The following is a 23,567-nucleotide window of genomic DNA, read 5'->3' on the forward strand; positions in this document are numbered from 1 at the left end:
GGCCCGTAAGTATTGCTTATATACTTTGATCATTGTAGTCTGGCCATGTAGTCAGTGGCGTAACTACCGCCGTAGCAGCCGTAGCGACTGCTACGGGGACCGCGGCATGAGGGGGCTCCACCATGTCCGGAGGCTCCGCTAGCAGCCGCTATGGCTGCTACAGCGGGACGCCACTGAACACTACGGCAGAGCAGGTAGGTATCTCCCCACTCTGTCATTAAACAAAAGACATGTATCCCCTATCCACAGGATAGGGGATACATGTGTTATCGCTGGCATTGACAGGGAGAACGGGGGACTGAAAGTACCCTGAACTTCTCCATCACAAACCTCGTACTTCCGGCCTGTGTCCGCAGCTCCGTAGAAATGAATGGAGCGAGGGTCGCGCTTGTGCGCATGTGTAACCAGCGCTCCTTTCTCTTTTATTGAGCTGTGCAGACGCCGGAACTCAGAGGTTAGTCATGTAGAACTTCAGGGGACTTTCAGTCCCCCGTTCTCCCTATCGCTGCCAGCGATCACACATGTATTTGTAGGACACACTATAGGTCGCATTTTTTATGGGGGGAGGAGGGGGGCCTGTATGGCGTTAGCGCCATACAGCCCCATCTGTAGATAACGCCATACAGTCCCCCTATAGATAACGCCATACAGTCCCCCGGTAGATAATGGCATACAGTGTACAGTGGGGCGCTATATGGCGTTATCTACAGGGGTGGGGGGGCTGTAAAAAAGGCACTATCTACAAGGGGGGGGGGTTGTGTGACACCCAGTGTAGGGTGGGCCCCAGTCAAAAGTTTGCTAGGCGGCCCAGTCTTTCCTAGTTACGCCCCTGCATGTAGTGATGCATGTGAGTATGTTAAAAGAGTATGTATTGGTGTGGCCAATTATACGGTCTATTCAAGCACATAATTCCCTCTAGGCAGCCCATCGGATAAGCTGCATATGTTTACATAGTGTATTTGCCCTGCTGTAGACATGACGTTAAATTACTACTAAAATTCCCTAACATTATGTTTTCATTTTCCAACAGAACCAAGGATAATCTGGAGGCAGAAGACTCTGATGCCACTCAAATAGAAGAGGCTGACGTAGGTTTGGGGATTACTAGGTCCACTTCCACTCCAGTGCCTGCTGAAAATACAACAGTGGATAATCCAGTCTGTGCCACGGAACCGGAAGACGAAATTATACCCCGAGGTAAATGCCGACGTTCTGCCAATAAAGGTCCAACGTGTACAGAGCCAAGGCAGGCGGTCGACTTGCGGGTTTTAGAACACCTGGAGAAAAGAGCGACAGAAACCGAAGCGGGCACCTTCTGTCGCGCTCTTTCAAATATTCTAAAAAGAGTGCCAATTGAGAGGCAGATCAGGTGCCAAACAGCCCTAATGGAAGTGGTCGAAATTTTTGCAACACATCCTGACCCACGTGAAATCCATCATGCCATAGAGTTTCATAGGCGGGGGTGTGATGGAAGCACCTTCCGCTCTGTCCCTCCAGCACCTGCAGCAACCGCTCAAGCCAGTCGGCAGTCACCATATGAAGGCTCAATGCCACTATTCAGTGAAGATCGTCCAGGGTATGGCATGCCTGGACCTTCGCAACAGCAATATCGGCACATGCAGCAGGGGGAGGCTGTTCCACGACCCCATTATGACCCTGCACCTTCTCAATCATTTTATAATTTATAATTTGTTACAATTATATAGTTTTGTTTTTGTTTCATGACACTGTTTTGTACAAAGAATAAAAGAAGTTTATAGTTAATGTGTTTGTATTTCTTATTATTGAAAAACATAATGAGGTATTGGTTTGCATTTCGGCCGAATGCAAAGAATCACATTTTTTTTTTAAAATTAATACATAATTTAAAAAAAAACCAACAGAAATACATTAGCTCGCAACCCGCGTCAAGGGTCCTCATTCTCTAGCGAGTCCCTACTCTACTACTGCAACTTTAACTACTAACATTTGTAACATAAAAACAGTAAATACAACAGTCCCTATTAAATTTTAATTTGGCAGACGAAGCACATCCCTTTGCCAATGAACTGCTCCCTCAGGTGATACAAAATAGTCTGTATACAAATTACGGACTGCCAGTCCAGACACTCCAGTTCTTCCATGTTGTGTGTAGTCCAAAGCGATGGAATTAGTTGAGAAATGGTTCAGCTCTGCGTCCACTGCCGACTCATGAATCCTCAGAAAATTGTGGAGGACAACACAGGCTTGGATAACCTTTGTCACATTTTCAGGATTCATCTGAATGGAGCTCTGGAACACACGCCACTTGCTGCTTAGAATTCCGAAGGCGCACTCCACATACCGTCTCGCACGGGTAAGGCGGTAGTTAAAAATGCGCCTCCGTTCATCTAAGCCACGCCTAGGGTATGGACGCATCAGGTGAGGGGACAGTCCGAAAACTTCATCACCCACAATGACAAAGGGTGCTGGTGGTCCTGTAGATCCTGGAAGGTGTCTAGGTTCCGGAAGGTCGAGCTGGTTAGATGCAAGCCGTTCACGCATTCTGGAAGCCCTGAAGATGCCAGCATCCGCAGAGCTTCCATAGGCCCCAATATCGACAATTATAAACCGATAGTCACTGTCAGCCAAGGCTAACAGCACCACCGAGAAAAACTGTTTATAATTGAAATACTGAGACCCTGAGTGAGCAGGCTTTTTTACGCGGATGTGCTTACCATCCAGCGCACCAACACAGTTGGGAAACTGTGCTGATTGTAAGAAGCCATCGGCAATCCGAATCCAGTCCTCAGGCTTGGGCTTTGGCATCACTGCTGCTCGAAGTTGCTGCCAGATGACTTCGCAGGTAAGCTTGACAATCTTAGAAATAGTGGAGCACCCCAGCAGAAAATGGAAATGTAGCGATGCAAAGGAGTTGCCGGTGGCAAGAAATCTGAAAAAAAATAAATATATATATATAAAAATATGCACATACAGGAAAAATATCTGCAGCACGGTGACATGGCGGCAATATGAACAGGGGACAAGTATACTAATATTGTTTACAGGGTACAGACATGTCGTAGAAGGGGATTTAGGTTTTCTTACCTCAGAGTGACGATCAGGCGTTCCTCTGGAGAAATGCAACGTCTCATGGTGGTGTCCTTGAAGATGAGTCCAGGACGAAGGTCCGCCAGCAGACAGTCAAAAGTTTGAACGGACATACGGCAGTAGCTGAGGAACTTGTCCGGGTGCTGCCGCAGGTCTGAGTACAGCATGTTAAAATGCCCCTTCCTAAGCCGTTGGGAGACAATGGGGTGAACCCAATATCTCCTCCTCCTCCTCGGTTCTTCGTCCAGCATTGGTGGTTGCTGTCCAAATCGCCTGGAGAGGAGCCAGTACAGGAGTACATCATCCACATCATCAGAAGACATCTTCGCAGTGAGGAACTGACAAAAACCACAGCTAAATCAGCAGCGCAATCTCACAGAACTCGCACAAAGCAAAGATCAGGAAAAATGCACAAGGAAATGGCTCCTGAGCGATCATGTGACCTTCTAAAGGGGTTGGAGCAAGCTTTTGACATCCTGTTTAAATTTGCCTTTTTTTTTTTTCATCCGCATTTTGCGGATTACATACGGATGAACTGCGGAGTACATACGGATGAACTGCGGATGACATTTCACGGAACACGGTCCTGGAATTTGCGGACCAGAAAACACTACGGTCGTGTGCATGAGGCCTTATTCTCTACAAAGTCATAAACGTATAATGCACCACCTCTGGTAGCCTTGTCATCCGGACAGGATATCCTGTTAGAAAGTTTAGGATTCATTATGGTTTGTTTTGTAAATCTGAAGGATTATTTAATGTTATAGAAGGGATCTTAGAATATTTTGGAAAATGCCTGTAATATTCAAGATATGTTTTATGGATAGAAGTCAAATGCTAGTTCTGCTAGAGTTTGCCAAAGACTGAACCGATGCAGAACGGGTTTTGTTAACTTGTGTTTTTCTTTAGCTCATATGCATACATAGAGCATCAGCTGCAACAAGTCATGTGGGAAATAGAAATTTTGATTACAAATTTCTTAATAGATTCTTATTAAGAAGACTGTGATTATTGATGATATGTTTTATACATTTTCTGTATCCAAGAAAAAAAAAGATTTGTGGACTATTGGTTACTACAAAATACATACATACTTTGTATAGGCATAAATATTATATACATCCTACAGAAAAACTACAGACCAGGTATGTGGTCGGCTTGCAGCAATTAAAAGCACAGGTCTTGACATTAAGAGCCCCCTGGTTTATACACCCAGAGAGCTCACACCCTCTTCACTCCCAGCAGACAGTTTCAGGATTAGTGCAGTGGAGCCCCGGAGCTGAACACAATCCGGGTGCAAGGAAGGCAAGTATATACAGTAGTCTGGTCAATGGTCTGAATATATTTTTTTTTGTCTGATCAGGAGTCTGAATTAAGTCAGGTGGTCTGGGGTCTGAAGTTAATAGAGGGAGTCTGAGGTCTGAATATAATTAGGGGGTCTAGTCTGGGGTCTGATATTTAACACTGGGATCTGAATATAGTTGGGGGTCTAGTATGGGGTTTAAAATTAATTTAGGGGGTCTGGGTCTGTATTTATTTAGGGGGTCTGTTCTGGGGCCTGAAATTAATTGGTCTGATGTGGGGTATGATTTTTTTTTTGTCTGATTTAGGGGTTTCAAATTAATTTTAGTCTAGTGTGGAGTTTATATTTATCTTGGTGTGTGTGTGTGTGTGTGTGTGTGTGTGTGTATGTGTGTGTGTGTGTGTGTGTGTGTGTATATACATACAGTATATATACAACACTGAGCAAAAGTTTTAGACAGTTGCAGAAAAATGCTGCAAAGTAAGAATGCTTTACAAAAAAAGTGTTAAAGGGAATGTGTCGCTAGAAATATTATAAATTAGATTCTAAATTATAACATTTCCCTGTGCTGGTCACTAGAGGGAGCAATTCCCAAAATTGCAGCATTGGCATGTGGTAAAGCAACCTCATTGCTTTATGCTGCAAAATTGGAGAAGACACACTCGCTCTAGTGTGCTCAATTAATCCCCCTCCTTTATCCTGGCTAGTGCCAGGAGAAAGGAGGGGGTTGAATGTTCAAACCTCCTACACTGTTTGCCGCCATTTTTTGAGCGAATACACAATGTAGTAGGCTTACATACAGTGGTAAACACACACTAAAACACGAACATACACAAACATAACTTACCTGCTCCAGCCGCCACGCTGCCGCCGCTCCCTCCGGTCCGTACGCTCCGTGCTTGCTTCTAATCACATGTCCGGAAGCCGCAACCGGAAGTAGTCATCTTACTGTCCGGCCGCGGCTTCCAGTCCACAAGAAAATGGCGCCGGATGTCGCTTGGCCGAAGACCTTCCATTTGGACTGTGTGGGAGCGGCACATGCGCCGTTCCCACACAGATGGCGTACTGCATAGAGAATTCGAACGGCTCCTGTTCGCATTCTCTATCTGGATGTATGTGCCGTATTTCATCTCTGTATGTGTCGTTAATCGACACATACAGAGATGAAAAAAAAATGGCAGCCCCCATAGTGAAGAAAGAGTTAGAAAAAAAAAAAGTAAAACACAAACACACAAATAAATAAAATTTATTTTAATAAAACACTAAAAGCAAATTAATATAAAAAAATTTTTTTTGCGACACCCTTCATTTAATATCAATTATTAAAATACTAAGTGAATGAACAGAAGAGAAATCTAACTATCCACCAGTAATTGTGAGCTAATTCACCAGTTTTGTTTCTTACATGCAATCTAATAGACAGTAGGAGCTTCTTTTAATGTGTCAGTGGGCCCTTCATAGACTGGGCCCCTGTTCTGCTGCATAGGTTGCACACATGGTATGTTCACCCCTGCTGAATCCAGCACTATTGAATATGTTATCTCTACTGCATGTAAGAAACAGCGAATACATTAATAAGGATAACCACTTATTGTTCTATAATAATACTACTATAGTGCATCATAAATCCTATCCCGCACACAGAGCTGGCAAGCTTATTGCAAATTTCTATGAAAATGTAACACTGTTTAGCTCTTATGCTACTATTTGTTAGAATAATATTTCCAATATTTATCAACCACTATTTTTTTTTATTAGAAAAGCAAAGGCCAAACTTGCGCAATGAACAATGGCAAGTTTCCAATTTCATCCTGATTTCGATGGATGTAAGTTCTTTACGAGCAGTGCTGCCCCTTGTTTGTGATTGCCGGTGACCCGGGATCTTTATTTGTAAGCTCATAAAAAAGAACAATGCTACAGGTCTGACAGCCAGCAGAAATGATTATTCAGACATAATGTGGTGTCTGTCATCTTTCCTTCTTTGGGAGGCCAACCCACACACATCCAACCTTCTCACTAGACAGCAGCAGGACACCTGCTGATAAACTTAATGGTTTTCATGACAAGCACAGTGTTTGGACTGAAATGGATTAGAAATGATCCAGGCTTCATTGATGAGAATTGTACAACAGGTTCCCATATTGAGATAAAAAGGCTTGGTCATTTGTCGTAGTGAAATATTTACTCTTTCTTAGGTCTTGACCACACGTAACGGAATTGCTGCGTATTTTCCGTCTGGAATTGCAAGTCGTAAATAAAAATACGCAGCAGAATACAGTAACAGCAAAGTGGGTGAGATTTACCAAATCTCATCCACATTCTGCGTAAAATTTCAGAGCAGAAATTCACCTGCGGTGCGTATTTGTTGTACTGCAGCATGTAAATTCCTACTGCGGAAAGTGGACTGAATTGCAGCGTTTTTCAGAGGACAAATCCCCATCACCCAGCACTGAAAAAAATGTAGCAAAATCTGCACCATTTTCTGCAGTAAAAAAATGCAGGAAATGGTGCGGTTTTTTCGTAGCAGAGTTTCTGCTAGTTTCTGCGGAATTGCTGCAGACATTATCTGCAGCAATTCTATTACTTGTGAACAAGCCCTTAGGGTATGTTCCCACGCACAGGATATGCTGCAGATTTTCTGCAACAGAAAATGTGCAGCAGAATTTCTAGAAAAACTATGGTAAATCTGTAACAGAAATCCGTAACAAATAGTACGCTTTTCCGAAGCTGTTTTACCTGCGGATTTAGTGTTAAACATTAGTTATAGCAAAGTATATGTGCACCTCCGGATTTCCATCGGTTTTTGCTGTAAAAACCGCAACAACATCTGTTGTGGAATTTCTGCTCCCCATTGAAGTCTATGGGCCAAACATGCAGCATCTCCGCACAAAAAACGCAGCATAGACTGACATGCTGCGTAGTTGAAAAATGCACCACAGAACACTTTCTGCACAACTTTTGTGTGTGGGAATGAGATTTTCTAAATCTCATTAATATTGTTGCAGGGGCGGACATACCGCATGTGCAGCCGGTGCAGCTGCACAAGGGCCCCGCGTGGGAAGGGGGCCCGTTCCTCTGCTGGCCGACTCAGTTCTCAGCTGCGCGATGCTGAGGACTGAGACAGAGGCCCGTGGACAGTAGCTGCGAGCCAGTGGCGTAACTACCACAGTAGCAGCAGTAGCAGCTGCTACGGGGCCCGGGGCATGGGGGGGCCCGTGTCGCCCTGACAGTCAGGCACATTACATTATATGCCACTGCCAGGCCTGGAGGCACGGGCCCCCTCATGCCTAGTAGTAGCATCACGAGTCACGAACATCACGAGTCACTAACATTACACTAGGCATCCGGGGGGGGGGCCCGGTGACAGCCACGGGGGGGGGGGGGGGGGGGGGGGTGTCCGGGGGCACGGTGATATTCACTGCACACTGTGCACTCCACTGATAGTCCTCCCACACACAGTGGAAGAGGACATGGTAGGAGGAGCGCTCAGGCAGGGGAGAGGACAGGGGGCGGAGCTAAACGACCGACGCGAGACTTAGGGCGGAGGACAGTACAGTCAGGAGCCAAGGACTGCCGGAGTAAAGTCAGGACTGCCGGAGTACTAGCATCCCATAGGACGGGCGGAGGACGTGCAGACTGCAGAGGACAGGTACATGATGTACATCAAATAAAAAAGTTCATTTGAGAAGGGAAAAGTTTTTAGGTAGAAAAATCTGCCTCATAATTCCTTCCGGAATTTTGAGGCATATTTTGAACACTTCCCGCGTTTTTGTTGCGTTTTTTGGTGACGTTTTTCGGCCTTCGGGCCGTGGGCAGAAAAACGCAGCAAAAAATGCATTTTCTGCCTGCCATTGTTGTCAATGGGAAGTTGGAGACAGAAACGTCCGAAGAAAGGGCATTAGGCTATGTTTACACTGAGTATTTTGACGAGTTTTTTGACGCGGAAACCGCGTCGCAAAACTCGTCAAAAACTGACAGAAAATGCCTCCCATTGATTTCAATGGGAGGCGTCGGCGTCTTTTTCCCGCGAGCAGTAAAACTGCCTCGCGGGAAAAAGAAGTGACATGCCCTATCTTCGGGTGTTTACACCTCTGACCTCCCATTGACTTCAATGGGAGGCAGAGAAAGCGTATTTCGCGGTGTTTTATGCCCGCAGCGGTCAATGGCCGCGGGCCAAAAACGCCGCAAGAATCGGCGTGCAGGCAGAGGAAAATCTGCCTCAAACTTCCAAACGGAACTTTGAGGCAGATATTCCTCCTGCAAAATACTCTGTGTGAACATAGCCTAACGCTTCTTTTTCCCGCAGGCGTTTTTTATGGTTTTCAATAGGAGGCACTTTCTGACGTTTTTTGCCATGGTTTTCGCGTAAAAAAACTCAGTGTGAACTCCCCCTAACATAGTGGCGTAACTACCGCTATAGCAGCCGTAGCGGCTGCTACGGGGCCCGCGGCATGAGGGGGCCCGTGTCGCCCGCCGGCACGGGCCCCCACCATGGCCGGAGGCTCCGCTAGCTGCCGCTATGGCTGCTACAGCGCAACACCACTGAACACTACGGCAGAGCAGGGAGGTATCTCCCCGCTCTGCCATTAAACATAAGACATGTATCCCCTCTCCACAGGATCTCCACAGGACATGTATCCCCTCTCCACAGGATATACACAGGACAGGGGATACATGTGTGATCGCTGGCATTGATAGGGAGAACGGGGGACTGAAAGTCCCCTGAAGTTCTCCATCACAAACCTCGGACTTCCGGGGTCTGTGTCGGCAGCTCCGTAGAAATTAATGGAGCGCCGGTCGCGCTTGTGCGCATGCGTGACCAGCGCTCCTTTCATTTTTCTTGAGCTGCCGACACAGACGCCGGAAGTCAGAGGTTAGTCATGGAGAACTTCAGGGGACTTTCAGTCCCCCGTTCTCCCTATCGCTGCCAGCGATCACACATGTATCCCCTGTCCTGTGTATATCCTGAGGAGAGGGGATACATGTCTTTTGTCTTTTCACACTGTAGGTCGCATTTTTTGGGGGGGTTGGGGCTGTATGGCGTTCCCTACAGGGGGGGCTGTATAGCGTTCCCTACAGGGGGGCTGTATGGTGGTCCCTACAGGGGGGGCTGTATGGCGTTCCCTACAGGGGGGACTGTATGGCGTTCCCTACAGGGGGGCTGTATGGCGGTCCCTACAGGGGGGGGCTGTATGGAGTTCCCTACAGGGGCGGCTGTATGGCATTCCCTACAGACCCCCCTGTAGGGAACGCCATACAGACACCCTGTAGATAACGCCATACAGACCCCCCTGTAGGGAAAGCCATACAGACATCTACAGGGGGGACTGTATTGCGCTATCTACAGGGGGGACTGTATGGCGCTATCTACAGGGGGGACTGTATGGCGCTATCTACAGGGGGGACTGTATGGCGCTATCTACAGGGGGGACTGTATGGCGCTATCTACAGGGGGGACTGTATGGCGCTATCTACAGGGGGCTGTATGGCGTTATCTACAGGGGGGGCTGTATGGCGTTCCCTACAGGGGGGCTGTATGGCGGTCCCTACAGGGGGGGGGGCTGTATGGAGTTCCCTACAGGGGGGCTGTATGGCGTTCCCTACAGACCCCCCCTGTAGGGAACCCCATACAGACCCCCTGTAGATAACGCCATACAGACCCCCCTGTAGGGAAAGCTATACAGACCCCCCCCCCTGTAGATAACACCATACAGTCCCCCCTGTAGATAACGCCATACAGCCCCCCTGTAGATAACGTCATACAGCCCCCCTGTAGATAACGCCATACAGCCCCCCTGTAGATAACGCCATACAACCCCCCCTGTAGATAACGCCATACAGTCCCCCCTGTAGATAACGCCATACAGTCCCCCCTGTAGATAACGCCATACAGTCCCCCCTGTAGATAACGCCATACAGTCCCCCCTGTAGATAACGCCATACAGACCCCCCTGTAGATAACGCCATACAGTCCCCCCTGTAGATAACGCCATACAGTCCCCCCTGTAGATAACGCCATACAGTCCCCCCTGTAGATAACGCCATACAGTCCCCCCTGTAGATAACGCCATACAGTCCCCCCTGTAGATAACGCCATACAGTCCCCCCTGTAGATAACGCCATACAGTCCCCCCTGTAGATAACGCCATACAGCCCCCTCTGTAGATAACGCCATACAGCCCCCCCTGTAGATAGCGCCATACAGCCCCCCCTGTAGATAGCGCCATACAGTCCCCCCTGTAGATAACGCCATACAGCCCCCTTTGTAGATAGCGCCATACAGCCCCCTCTGTAGATATCCTCATTGGTGTGCTGCTGAGGACAGTAGTTCCACAGCAAATCGCTGTTGAGGGCATTGATTGGCTGCAGCGGTCATGTGCCATCGACCGCGCGTCACCACAGCAGCTTTGTAAACACAGAAAGGGATAGGGGCTGCGGAGGGGGAACGGAGGCGCCGGAGGAGGTGAGTATAGGTTTTTCATTTTCTTTGCCCACATTTAGGGACTTAGTTTAGATAAGAATTTAACCCGGAAAAAAATGTGTTACTTGTGTTCTAAACTGGTAATAAAATGTACAATATAAATCTTCCTTCATAATTTTTATTAGTAAGGTTTATTTTTATATGCATATATATGTTTAGGTAACTTTGTCGGTATTGGGGGGGGGGGCGGGGGGGCCCTGGCACATTATCTGCACAGGGGCCTTTTGCAGTCTGTGTCCGCCACTGCATTGTTGCTACTGCAAATGCTGCAGAGTTTCCACACAGAATTCCTTTGCGGAAATTCCGCAGCTTTTACGCTCAATGTGGTGCAATTTTTCGGACGGAAAGTCCTGTGAGTGCCAGGTCGGTACGCTGCGTGGTTTTTACACAGTGTATCCCTCCCATGGGAACCAGGCATTACAGTTTCCAACACTTTTTCTGGTGTTTACAAGATACACATTTTTTTCCTACCTTCACCCCTTCCCACCGCAGCCCTTTTTCAGATTTTCATTTTCGTTTTTTCCTCCCCACATTCCAGAAGCCATAACTTTTTTATTTTTCTGTTGATCTAGTCCTATAAGGCCTTAATTTTTGCGGGACGAGTTGTAGTTTTTCATAGCACCATTTATTGTGCCATATAATGTATTATAAAACGGGAAAACAATTATTTGTGGGGTAGTAAATGAAAAAAAACAGCAATTCCTCCATAGTTTTTTGCGCTTCATTCTTACTGAATTCACTGTGCAATTAAAACAACATAATAGCTTTATTCTGCAGGTCAATGCGATTACGGCGATACCAAATATATATAGTTTTTTTCTATATTTGACTACTTTTACAAGTAAAAATGAAGTGTAAAAAATTACATTTATTTTGTGTCGCCAAATTCTGAGAGCAATAAGTTTTTATTTTTCCGTCGATTAAGTGGTATGAGGGCTTATTTTTTTGCGGGATAAGCTGTAGTTTTTAATGATACCCTTTTGGGGTTCATGCAACGTTTTGATAACTTTTTATTACATTTTTTGTGGGAGATGAGGTGACCAAAAATAGCGATTCTGGCGTTTGCAATTTAGTCATTTTACGGCGTACACAGTGCAGGTTAAATAATGATATATTGTAATAGTTCAGGCTTTTACGCATCCGGCGATACCAATTATGTTTATTTTTATTTTTTTTACTACGCTCTAGGGGGAAAATGGGAAAAGGTTGTTTTTTTTTTAATTTTTAATTTTTTAATTTTATTTTACATTAAAAAAACTGTATTTTACAAATTTTTACTTTTTTTTTTTATTAGTCCCCCAAGGGGACTTAAACCAGCGATCCTTGGATCGCTTGCACGATATACTGCAATACCAATGTATTGCATACATTGCATACCAATGTATACCGTCTTTCTGACATGCTTCTATTAAGCCCTACTGAAGGCAGCGCTTAATAGGAGCACAAATATGGCGGACCTGGGGGCCTTCATTAGCAACCATCGCCAGCCCACTATTGCATTGCGGGGGCGCGATGAGCTGCTAGAGGGGGTCACGCCCCTCTTTCTAACGATTTAAATGCCGTGGTCGCTACTGACCGCGGCATTTATATAATGAATCCAATTAATGGTCATGTAAATGTCGTTCACTGAATAGATAGATTGACTGCCTGATTAGAACGATTAAAATTGAATTTTATTAGTATAGTATAAAATATGGCTCATATAGCCCAATAGTAACATATATTCAGGCTCAAGCAAGATAGTCAGGGATAGGAGGTGGTGAGACTCTCCTCTTATAGTATACAGCCCTGACAGCAACTTGCTGAGAGAAAATAATTCCAGCCCGCCGGGCTCACAGCAAGTGGTCAGAGAAAAGAGTTAGTCCTGTTGACAGACTAATCTTGGACAATTCTCAGAACCACCGCTGCATTAATTAGGACAACCCTACGCGTTTCAGTGTCACTGGTAGGTGTGACACATCATCAGGGATTGTAAAAGTTGATGCCGGTTAAGCACAATTTTGTGCTAACATTTGTTTCTCCCGGCTCGTGCACGACTAATACAAATGGCCGCACACGAGCCGGCGAGACTGGGAGCATATGAAGGGCAAGAGCCCTCCCCCTGCACTGACGAGGCTGTCAGCCCACCACCAATCAAACAAAGACACGTCACAGCCGTGATGTATCCGGACTGTGGCGAGCCTCCAAACAGCCCAGCCAATCAGGCTGAAGTGTGACGATAAAGCGTCCTTCGTAACCCTGGAGACCTGAAGCGGATACAAACAGATTACGGGACAGACATGTAATAGGTAAAGATGCTAAAGATTCGTAATATCACGATGATCAACAGACCATCCTCAATACTCCTGTCGGATAGACATCATAATAATACATACTCCGGCCAAGGATAGAATTAAGCCCTTTTTGACCGTCATATCTCTCAAAGAGTATAATGCTGTCAGAAAGTAGTAGGTATAATTTAGGGTCGCCATTATTTAAAATAGACACAGTTTAGGCTGTACATAGACGCCCCATATTCAATTAAACGTAATATCACTTGTCAATGAATCAGTTAGAGAAAAAAACGCATATGAGCCCTCTAAGAGTGTGAACAGGGGTCAACAGTAGTTTAATGTGAAAACACACAGATGATACTATTAAAAGAGGTCAGGTGCATAGTTGGGCCAAACATACCACCACCCAAAAGGGGGGGAAAAAAGTAAACGAAAATAAATCAATTTCTTTGATATTATGCTCACAGAAAGCATGCATATGAGATATTTTCATTTAAACCAGCGGGACTCATAGTTTGCATACGAAAGATCCACTGCGCTTCTTTCTGTAGGATCTTCTTATCATGATCACCACCTCTCGCCAAAGGTTTAACATGTTCAATCCCTTGAAATTTCAATATCAAGGAATCACCATTATGGCATTCCCATACATGCCGCAACACCGGAGTATCTTCCTTTCTCCTTATATCCCCAATGTGGTCCCTAATCCTCCTTCTAAACTCTCTCTTCGTTTTGCCTATATACTGTAATTGGCAGCCACATGTGATCAGATAGACTACACCTTTGGTCTTACAGTTAATATAGGATCTGTTGTCAAACACCCTGCCAGTCTTGGTGCTTTTGAAATTTTTACTGCAAAAAATCGAGTCGCATGCCTTACAAGAGCCACATCTGTAACTCCCATTGAACCCCCTGTCCAACCAGGTGTTTGGTTTGTTTTGTGTGCTCATGTGGCTATGCACAAGATGATCTTTTATATTGCGCCCTCTATTGTATGTTATAAAGGGAGAGTCCCCTACCAGATTACCGACATCAGGGTCAGCTTGCAAAATTCCCCAATATCTCTGCAGGATTTCTCTAACCTCCTTATTAGCAGAGTCGTAAGTACCAATGATCCGTATAGTGTCATCATCCTTCAACCGTGATTTAGGGTTAAGAAGATCATTTCGGTTACATCCAAGTGCATTCTGATAGGCCTGTTTGAGAACATGTTTCGGATATCCTCTCCGTATAAATCTGTCCGCCAGTTCCCTCGCTGACATTTTGTCTGATATAGTGGAACAATTGCGTCTCGCCCTCAGGAACTGGCCTTTGGGTATTCCACGTTTAAGGTTAGCTGGATGGCAGCTTTCCCATCTGAGGAGACTATTAGTGGCAGTCTTTTTACGGAACATGTTGGTTTGGATGTTCCCAGATGGTGTTTTCGAGATCATAATATCAAGAAACGTGATCTTGTTGTCATTGATCTCACAGGTAAAAAATAAACCCAGATTGTTTACATTTAGAGTCGCCACAAATTCCTCAAATTGTGCCTTGGTACCTTTCCAGAGGATCAGGATATCGTCTATAAATCTCAGCCATAACACAATGCACGATGTCCATTTTTCCATTACATCATTAAAGACAGTTTCATGCTCCCACCAGCCCAAGTACAGATTGGCATATGTGGGAGCACAGGGGCTTCCCATAGCCACACCCCTGAGTTGATGGTATGTTTTCTGGTCAAAGATAAAAGAATTATGCTCTAGAATGAATCTAAGCAATATTACAACAAACTCGTTATGAGTCTGAAACTGTGTGCCCTTACCCTTCAGAAAGTATTCGACAGCTAAACACCCCTGATCATGAGGAATGGAGCTATATAGGGCTTCCACATCAAGTGATGCCAACAAGACATCCTGATCGCAACGTATGCCTTCAAGCTAGCGCAAGACATCCATAGTGTCCCTTACATATGAAGGAAGGGACACCACAAAAGGTCTAAGAATCTGGTCGATGTAGATGCTTGCATTTTGAGACAGGCTGTCAATTCCTGACACAATTGGCCTACCCTTAAGTGGCTTAGTCCCTTTGTGTATTTTTGGGAGACAATAGAAGGTGGCCGTCTGTGGAAAATCGGGCAGCATAAAAGCCATCTCCTTCTCACCAATTAGGCTGAGGCATTTGGCTGAGCTCAGGATACATTTCAATTGATTTTTGAAAATCATGGAAGGATCGGATTCCAACACTTTATAGCATCGATGGTCATTTAATATCTGGTAGCATATCATGCTATGTCTCGTGCGGTCCATTACCACAACATTACCACCCTTATCAGAGGGCTTTATTATGATAGTGTCATCACCCTCAAGTGATCGTAAAGCGACCATTTCATCTTGTGTTGTATTGAAACCAGAAGGCCTGGAATGATCGAGTAATCTGAGTTGGTCCTCCACTACTTTAACGAAAACATCGATCGGGTATTGTCATTCAGGGGAGCAAATTTCGTCGAGGGTACCCTAAGTGTGGTGAAGGGACCCTTTCCCTCTTCCCTGTGACTTTCTTCCCATAAACCCTCCAGTAGCCTGAGGTTTGGTAAATCCTCTTCCATAATCCCCAATTCAGTATATTGACGTTGGTCATGTGTCTTGAAGAACTTCTTCCATTTAAGTTTTCGTGCAAACAGGTTAAGATCCTTAACCCATTGAAACAAATCAAACCTATTGGTAGGGACGAATGATAGTCCCTTTCTAAGGATGCCCAGTTCCTCCGCAGATAACGTTCGGGAGGACAAATTAATCACCTGGGATTCATCCCTAGACACAGGAGGTCCTGATCTTAAACCTCCCTTCTGTCCCTCAAGAGGTACTCGGAAATAGGGTGGCTCTTGGATAAAAAAAAACACCCCGATTAGCTGCTTTCCCTCTGCCTCTACCTCTTTGGTTTCCGCGGTTTAAATATCTGCCTAACTCCATCCCTCCCCGTTGTCGCCTGGGGTGGTTTTTAAAATGCTCTGAGTCAGAAAATTCTTGCTCGGAGGAGGATACATCTGTGTCCACTTCATGGGACGCACCAGTTCTTATACTATAGTCAAATATTCTCCCCTCTTTAAAATCGAGAGTATCGCGCACTAACTGAAAATGTTTTCTTTCCTTAATGTTACTGATAAACTTTTCCACTGTCTGTTGTAATACAGTCTCTTTCCTCTCATAATCTTGATTACTCGAAAATTTGTGTACCAGATTAATACCATCTTTCAATTCCTGTGTGCTCCTGACTAAGCAGTTTTTTTCCTCCTCCAGCAATATTCCCCTGATTCAATCGACTCCTTTTCCCATTTTTTGAGAAAATCAGGTGATCTAATTCTCGCTGCAGGAGTCAATGAGATCCTCAAACCTCTTGGGACGATCTGATTTTTAATATATGTTTCCAACGTTTGAACCTCCCCCCATGATCTAAGATGATCTTTATAGGCTTTTGTGAGTTGGCGAAAGGAAGCCGTAATACTAAAACTCTGGGTGGACAACACAATTTCATTCTCCGAAAATACCTCCTTAGCATCATGCACCCATTTATCCATGTCAATGTCCCCTGTCAATGACCGCGGCATTTAACGGGTTAACTGAGTGGGATCGTGCTCGAGCGCGATCCCGCTCATTACTGTGAAGTGTCGGCTGTAACATACAGCAAACACCCGCATCATATGGAGCGGGTCCACTCCGTGAGCCCGTCCCATACTTCCCCTTCCCGGCTATGACGTATGTTATATAAAAGTTACCTATCTCCAAAAATACTTTTCTTGAAAAATAGATCCCTTTTAGCTGAACTCCATAGTTTACAGGTTCCACATTATACTGCCCATAGTATTTTAAAGCACTACGACTGTTTAGTTGCTGAATTTTTTATATTGAAAAAAAAAAAAGGAAATAAAGTTTGACTCCCGCTACTGAACAAGGCCAGGTATAACCAGTTCTAAGTGGCAGAAAAAATGTAGCAAATCAATCACATTTAACCAACTGGAAGGTCATCCTTTTCACTGACACAAATGAAAAAGGTGTTTGTGTAGGCGATAGGGGCTGAGAACCTTCATAGATACGCAGGGCCGGACAGGGATTGAAATTCAGCCTGGCATTTAAAAGCACACAGGCTCACTTGCCACATATTCCACCAAAAATTATCATCTGGGGTTATAAAGGAGTGTTATTTTGGTGGCTTGTATTATTTGCCACCTGGTATATCATTGTTGTTAAAACGAGTGTCCTCTCAGTCACTTTACATATGATGCCAGTGATAAATGGTTTTAGGGGGTATTCTAATCTTAGACATTTATGCCATTTCCACAGGATATGCCATAAATGTCTTATAGATGCTGGTTCCACCTCTGAGAACCGCACCTATCTTCTAAACAGGGGTCCCCCAACCTCGTCCCGCATGATGAGGTGGGCATTGGCCACGGCATCCAGATATAAAATCAGTGCAGAGGTGGCTGCGAATTCTGGAAACAGCCAAGCTCACTGAGCTGTAACTCCCATAGAAGCAGCGCAGCACAGCGAGAGTGTCTGTTTCCAAAATTCTCAGCCACCTCTGCAATGATTCTTCCCCCGAATAAGGCGGCCAGCGGTGGGTTGGGGTCAGTGAAACGCCCTGTTTGGGTTATTGGTGCATCTATCAGACACTTATGGCATATTCTGTGGATATGCCATAAATGCCTAAGACTAGAATAGCCCTTTAATCTTGATCCTGGTTATATTTCTATAACTTTTATTGCTACTTCCCCACAGTGGCAACATGCACGGTGGAAGTGGTAGTGTGAAACGTCAGCATAGGGTAAGTGAATACAGGAGGTGCAGCTGGTGACGTCCTTCACAATCGTTTATCCACTTTTAAAATATTGTAAATAAAAAAATGTAGAAAATAAAAATTACAAACTGAAACAACGAGGCACTACAAGTCCCAACATAACCTAGAAATTAATAATTACATACTAGATCACGGAGGTACTACAAGTCCTAGTATAGCCTAGTAATGAATAAATATACATTGGAGCACAGGGCCGCCATCAGGAATTTCTGGGCCCCATACAGCCAAAATGTCTGGGCCCCCCTCCATTACCGGGTGTGGGCAATGGAAAGTGTGGCGCTCACGTACGTTATACGCATTAACTGATTTTGGTGCTGATGTCAATTACAGTGAAGGAAGCCATGGAGCCGGCAGTGACTGGTTAATGCTCCGGATTTTGATCTATTTAGCCAAAACGTATCTGACTGTATGGCATACAGTGGGATACGTCACCCGGGGAATGGCCCAGGGGAAACTACTGAAGTCACTGTCCATGAACAGGGCTGGAGCCTTCTACTAGTGCTCTGCCCAGGGACTATGGCACTGTTCCTGATGTCCATATACGTAAAGTTACGTCACAAGCTTTGCAAAGCCTGTGAACACGGCCGGAGTGTCGGCAACGCTCTGACCGGGGATTCTGGCCCTGGAGAATCCCTTGACGTCACTTTACATATATGGACAATGATGTCAGGAGCATTCCCAGGGATAAAGGGCACAGGAAGAGAACTTGTAATGCTCTGTCTAGGGACTCCGGAATAGCAAAGTCTACTCTGCTATTCCATCCTTCAAAAATAATGTATATCGACGTCTACCAGCCCGACATAGGCTAAAAGGACATAATGGAGCTCTGTGAATTATCGTCTACGTTGTTTATACTGTAAGGTAGGAGATTTCCTGACGTACATGATAAACTTAGGGCAACAACATAATGTGCAGAAAAACAGACTTCAGGATTCCTCAGCAGCTTGACAGCGCTAGGTAACTTATTTCAGGCTGCTGCATATGAGTGACCACCTCTTGTCTCTGCAGGCACAGTGCACTTCTCCCTTGTGATGACGATGCAGCATGCAGAGCAGGGTCAGACAATAACAACACTGCTCTGTGCAAGAAGTTTATGCCCCCCTCCCTTCAATGCCAATAAAACCGCAAAAATCAATGTTATATTTTTTATATGTAAAATATATATATATATATATATATATATATATATATATATATATATATATTTATACAGTATATACGTGAACAAAGAATGCATACCACCCCCATGCTGCACACATGACACCGATATGCTGAACACATGCCAAATACATGCCTCCCACATACTAAACACACACCGAACATGCAACACTGACAAGCAGTGCCTGTTCTGCAACAGTACTGCCCACATGCTGGACGCATGCAGCCCACACGCCACTCAAACGCTGGACACATGCGTCACTCACACCCTGGACCCATGCCGCACATGTGCCATACATAAGTAGGACCAGGGGCGTAGCTAGGGGGGGGCAGGCGGGGCACGTGCCAGCGCCACCTCCTCCTGCACTATAATTGTACCTGTGTCGCAAGGACACAGGTACAATTAGAAGCAATGAATGACCGAGCACGTTCCGTGCCCGGCCATTCAGCGCCTCTCCACGAATGAAGCGACTGGTACCTTTTGTACCAGTGACGCTTCCGTCGATTAAAGGCGCTGACTGACTGGCAGGGAAAGTCATCCTGCCCAGCCAATCAGCGCCTTTAATAGGCGCTGTGTTCAATCCCCTGGAGACCTGCGCAGAAGAGTGCAGGTCTCCATGGCTGCCGGACGGCGTGGGAGCGGGAATAAGGTGAGTTTGAATATTTTTTTTTTTTTTTAAATTGTAATAGACGTGTGTCGCTGTATCTGCGGGGGGGGGAGGATACAGGGGGACTATATCTACAGGGGGTGGCTATATACAGGTGGACTATATCTACAGGGGGGGCTATATACAGGGGGACTATATCTACAGGGAGTGGGCTATATATAGGTGGACTATATCTACAGGGGGGGCTATATACAGGGGGACTATATCTACAGGGGGTGGGCTATATACAGGTGGACTATATCTACAGGGGGGGCTATATACAGGGGGACTATATCTACAGGGGGTTGGCTATATACAGGTGGACTATATCTACAGGGGGGGCTATATACAGGGGGACTATATCTACAGGGGGTGGGTTATATACAGGTGAACTATATCTACAGGGGGGGCTATATACAGGTGGACTATATCTACAGGGGGTGGGCTATATACAGGTGGACTATATCTTCAGGGGGTGGGCTATATACAGGTGGACTATATCTACATGGGGGGGTGCTATATACAGGGGGTGGGCTATATACAGGTGGACTATATCTACAGGGGGGGCTATATACAGGGGGACTATATCTACAGGGGGTGGGTTATATACAGGTGAACTATATCTACAGGGGGGGCTATATACAGGGGGACTATATCTACAGGGGGTGGGCTATATACAGGTGGACTATATCTACAGGGGGGGGCTATATACAGGGGGACTATATCTACAGGGGGTGGGCTATATACAGGTGGACTATATCTACAGGGGGGGGCTATATACAGGGGGACTATATCTACAGGGGGTGGGCTATATACAGGTGGACTATATCTACATGGGGGGGCTATATACAGGGGGACTATATCTACAGGGGGTGGGCTATATACAGGTGGACTATATCTACAGGGGGGGCTATATACAGGGGGACTATATCTACAGGGGGTGGGCTATATACAGGTGGACTATATCTACAGGGGGGGCTATATACAGGGGGACTATATCTACAGGGGGTGGGCTATATACAGGTGGACTATATCTACAGGGGGGGGTCTATACAGGGGGACTATATCTACAGGGGGTGGGCTATATACAGGTGGACTATATCTACAGGGGGGGCTATATACAGGGGGACTATATCTACAGGGGGTGGGCTATATACAGGTGGACTATATCTACAGGGGGGGGCTATATACAGGGGGACTATATCTACAGGGGGTGGGCTATATACAGGGGGACTATATCTACAGGGGGCTATATACTGGGGTGGGCTATCTATGGAGCACCATATACAGGGGTGGGCTATAGCTACAGGGGGGCTATATAGTATATAGCCCCCTGTAGATATAGCCCACCCCTGTAGATATAGCCCACCCCTGTAGATATAGCCCACCCCTGTAGATATGGTCCCCCTGTAGATAGCCCACCCCTGTATATAGTATCCCACAAATAGTTCCCCCTATAGTGCTCCACAGAAAGCCCACCCCTGTATATAGCCCCCTTGTACATATAGTCCACCCCTGTATATAGTGCTCCACAGATAGCCTACCCTTGTATATAGTATATACAGGGGTGGGCTATCTGTGGAGCACTATATACAGGGGTGGACTATCTAGTGGAGCACTATACAGGGGTGGACTATATGTACAAGGGGGGCTATATACAGGGGTGGGCTATCTGTGAAACACTATATACAGGGGTGGACTATATGTGGAGCACTATATACAGGGGTGGGCTATATCTACAGGGGGGCTACATACATGGTTGGGCTATCTGTAGAGTACTATATACAGGGGTGGGCTATATCTACAGGGGGCTATCTGTAGAGGACTATAGGGGGAGTTATTTGTGGGACACTATACAGGGGTGGTCTGTATGGGGGCACTATCTACAGGGGCTCTATGGCAGGCACTATCTACAGGGGGCTCTATGGCAGGCACTATCTACAGGGGGCACAGTGTGTGTGTGTAGGACACGGTGTATGGTGCTATTATAATTAGAGGTGCAGTGCATGGCGCTATTATATTTAGGGGCGTAGTGTGTGGTATAATGATAACTTTATATTTATTTATAGGTGCAGAAATGTTGGAAAAGTGAGAAGCTGAAGACATCTGAGCAGCAAACTGCAGAAATGGGATGTGACCGGGAGAAGCCACCATAGAGGTCTGGACCGGATGGAGAAAAAGAACTAGAATCTGAGACGTCACCGGTGAGTCACTTAATGTAAATGTTTATTCTGCCTCTCATCAGTAATGTAGTCACTGTATGATCTGCAGTGAGATGATGGGTGGTATGATTATGATATGATTTATTTTTTGTGAAACGGCATCTCCCTTACCATTGTTCGGGCCATGCTGGGAGCTGTAGTTTTACGCCGTACATACCTATACAGCAGGGGTTGCACTAAATTGAGCTGTATTTGTGCTGGTGCTGTATATATGTACTGAGCACTATTCTGGTGTTGTGTATAGAACCATATTGCTTGTAAAATTTACAAATGTTTTTATGCTCGCGTTACATAAAAATAAATGACACGTCGATTGGTAGAGAAAACAAACACGGCGAGGGGGAAGTAGATGTCGGGAAAGAGGTTGGGGAGGGGGACGCCAAACTGAATCTTTGCCCCGGGTGCTGGAGAACCTAGCTACGCCTCTGAGTAGGACACATGTCGCACATCAACCACTTAGACAATAAAAGACACGTGATGCACAAGCACTACTCACACAAAGGATGCACAAGCGCCATTCTTGCATCCCTGACACGGTGGACACAAACCCCACACTGACAATTTGCAGTGGTATCTGTTTTCCAATTGCTGAGCATTGGTAGAAATCCCATGCGCTGTAACAACCTCTAGTCCTCGAGTGTGGTAAGCCTTACCCACTTAGCTTCTGCTCCCTAGTCTTACTGTGGCAGAGAGGTTCCTACCGACCTTTGGAGCCCCTGTGCAGCTGCACCTGCTGCACAGGCGGTATGTCTACCCCTAATGCAGAGAGAGAAGTCAGGGGAAGAGGAGAATCAAGAAGCTGAGTGACGGACCCTGCAGCATGCATAGACATGTTAGAGGGGAGAGGAGGCGCTTCAGAAGCCTGCTGGATATGAAGAGGACACCAGCCCACCGTAGACAGCGGTCCATCTGGCATTGTCAGAATTGTCAGCTGCGCAGTCCAGCCCTGAAGATATTCTGTATTAATTCCACATTTTTTTAATCAGTAAAAGTTTTTTTTCAATACACAGCATGTTCCAACGGATCTATATTAGTACCGTTTTAAAACCATATAAGTCAATGGGTTGATTGTTTTTTACATCCGTATTTCAGCAACATTATAAAAAACAGCAAACAATATAGTTAAACCTTTAAAAATAACCAAAAAACTGAACAAATACGGATAAAAAACAGACAATTTATAACCAGATGCGGAACAAACACAGAGACTGAACAGAAATAAAAATAGAACAAATTGTACTGAAAACATCTGTGTTGCGCATCCGTATTTGATCCGTTTTTCATACCCAAGTGAGAAGGAGCACCAAGCCAGTGTAAATCTGTCTTCAGTTTTCTGCCCCTAGTGGCAGCCTTGTCTTACAGATATATATACATTTGGCAAATGTTTTCATCCATAAAAACAATCACTGTATCAAAGAACCAGAGCTGAAATCCCTGTCACAATATATTATTAAAGGAATTAGGGTAAACTAGGGCATTCATTTGCAATAAAATGTTTTAATAATGCTAAATTCCCAGATTCATCACAATGGCTGATTCCCGTTGTTTCTTCCGGTATTACAAATTTGTTTTAGA

Source organism: Rhinoderma darwinii, chromosome 4 (genome assembly GCF_050947455.1).
Source record: "Rhinoderma darwinii isolate aRhiDar2 chromosome 4, aRhiDar2.hap1, whole genome shotgun sequence".
In the NCBI taxonomy this organism is placed as follows: Eukaryota; Metazoa; Chordata; class Amphibia; order Anura; family Rhinodermatidae; genus Rhinoderma; species Rhinoderma darwinii.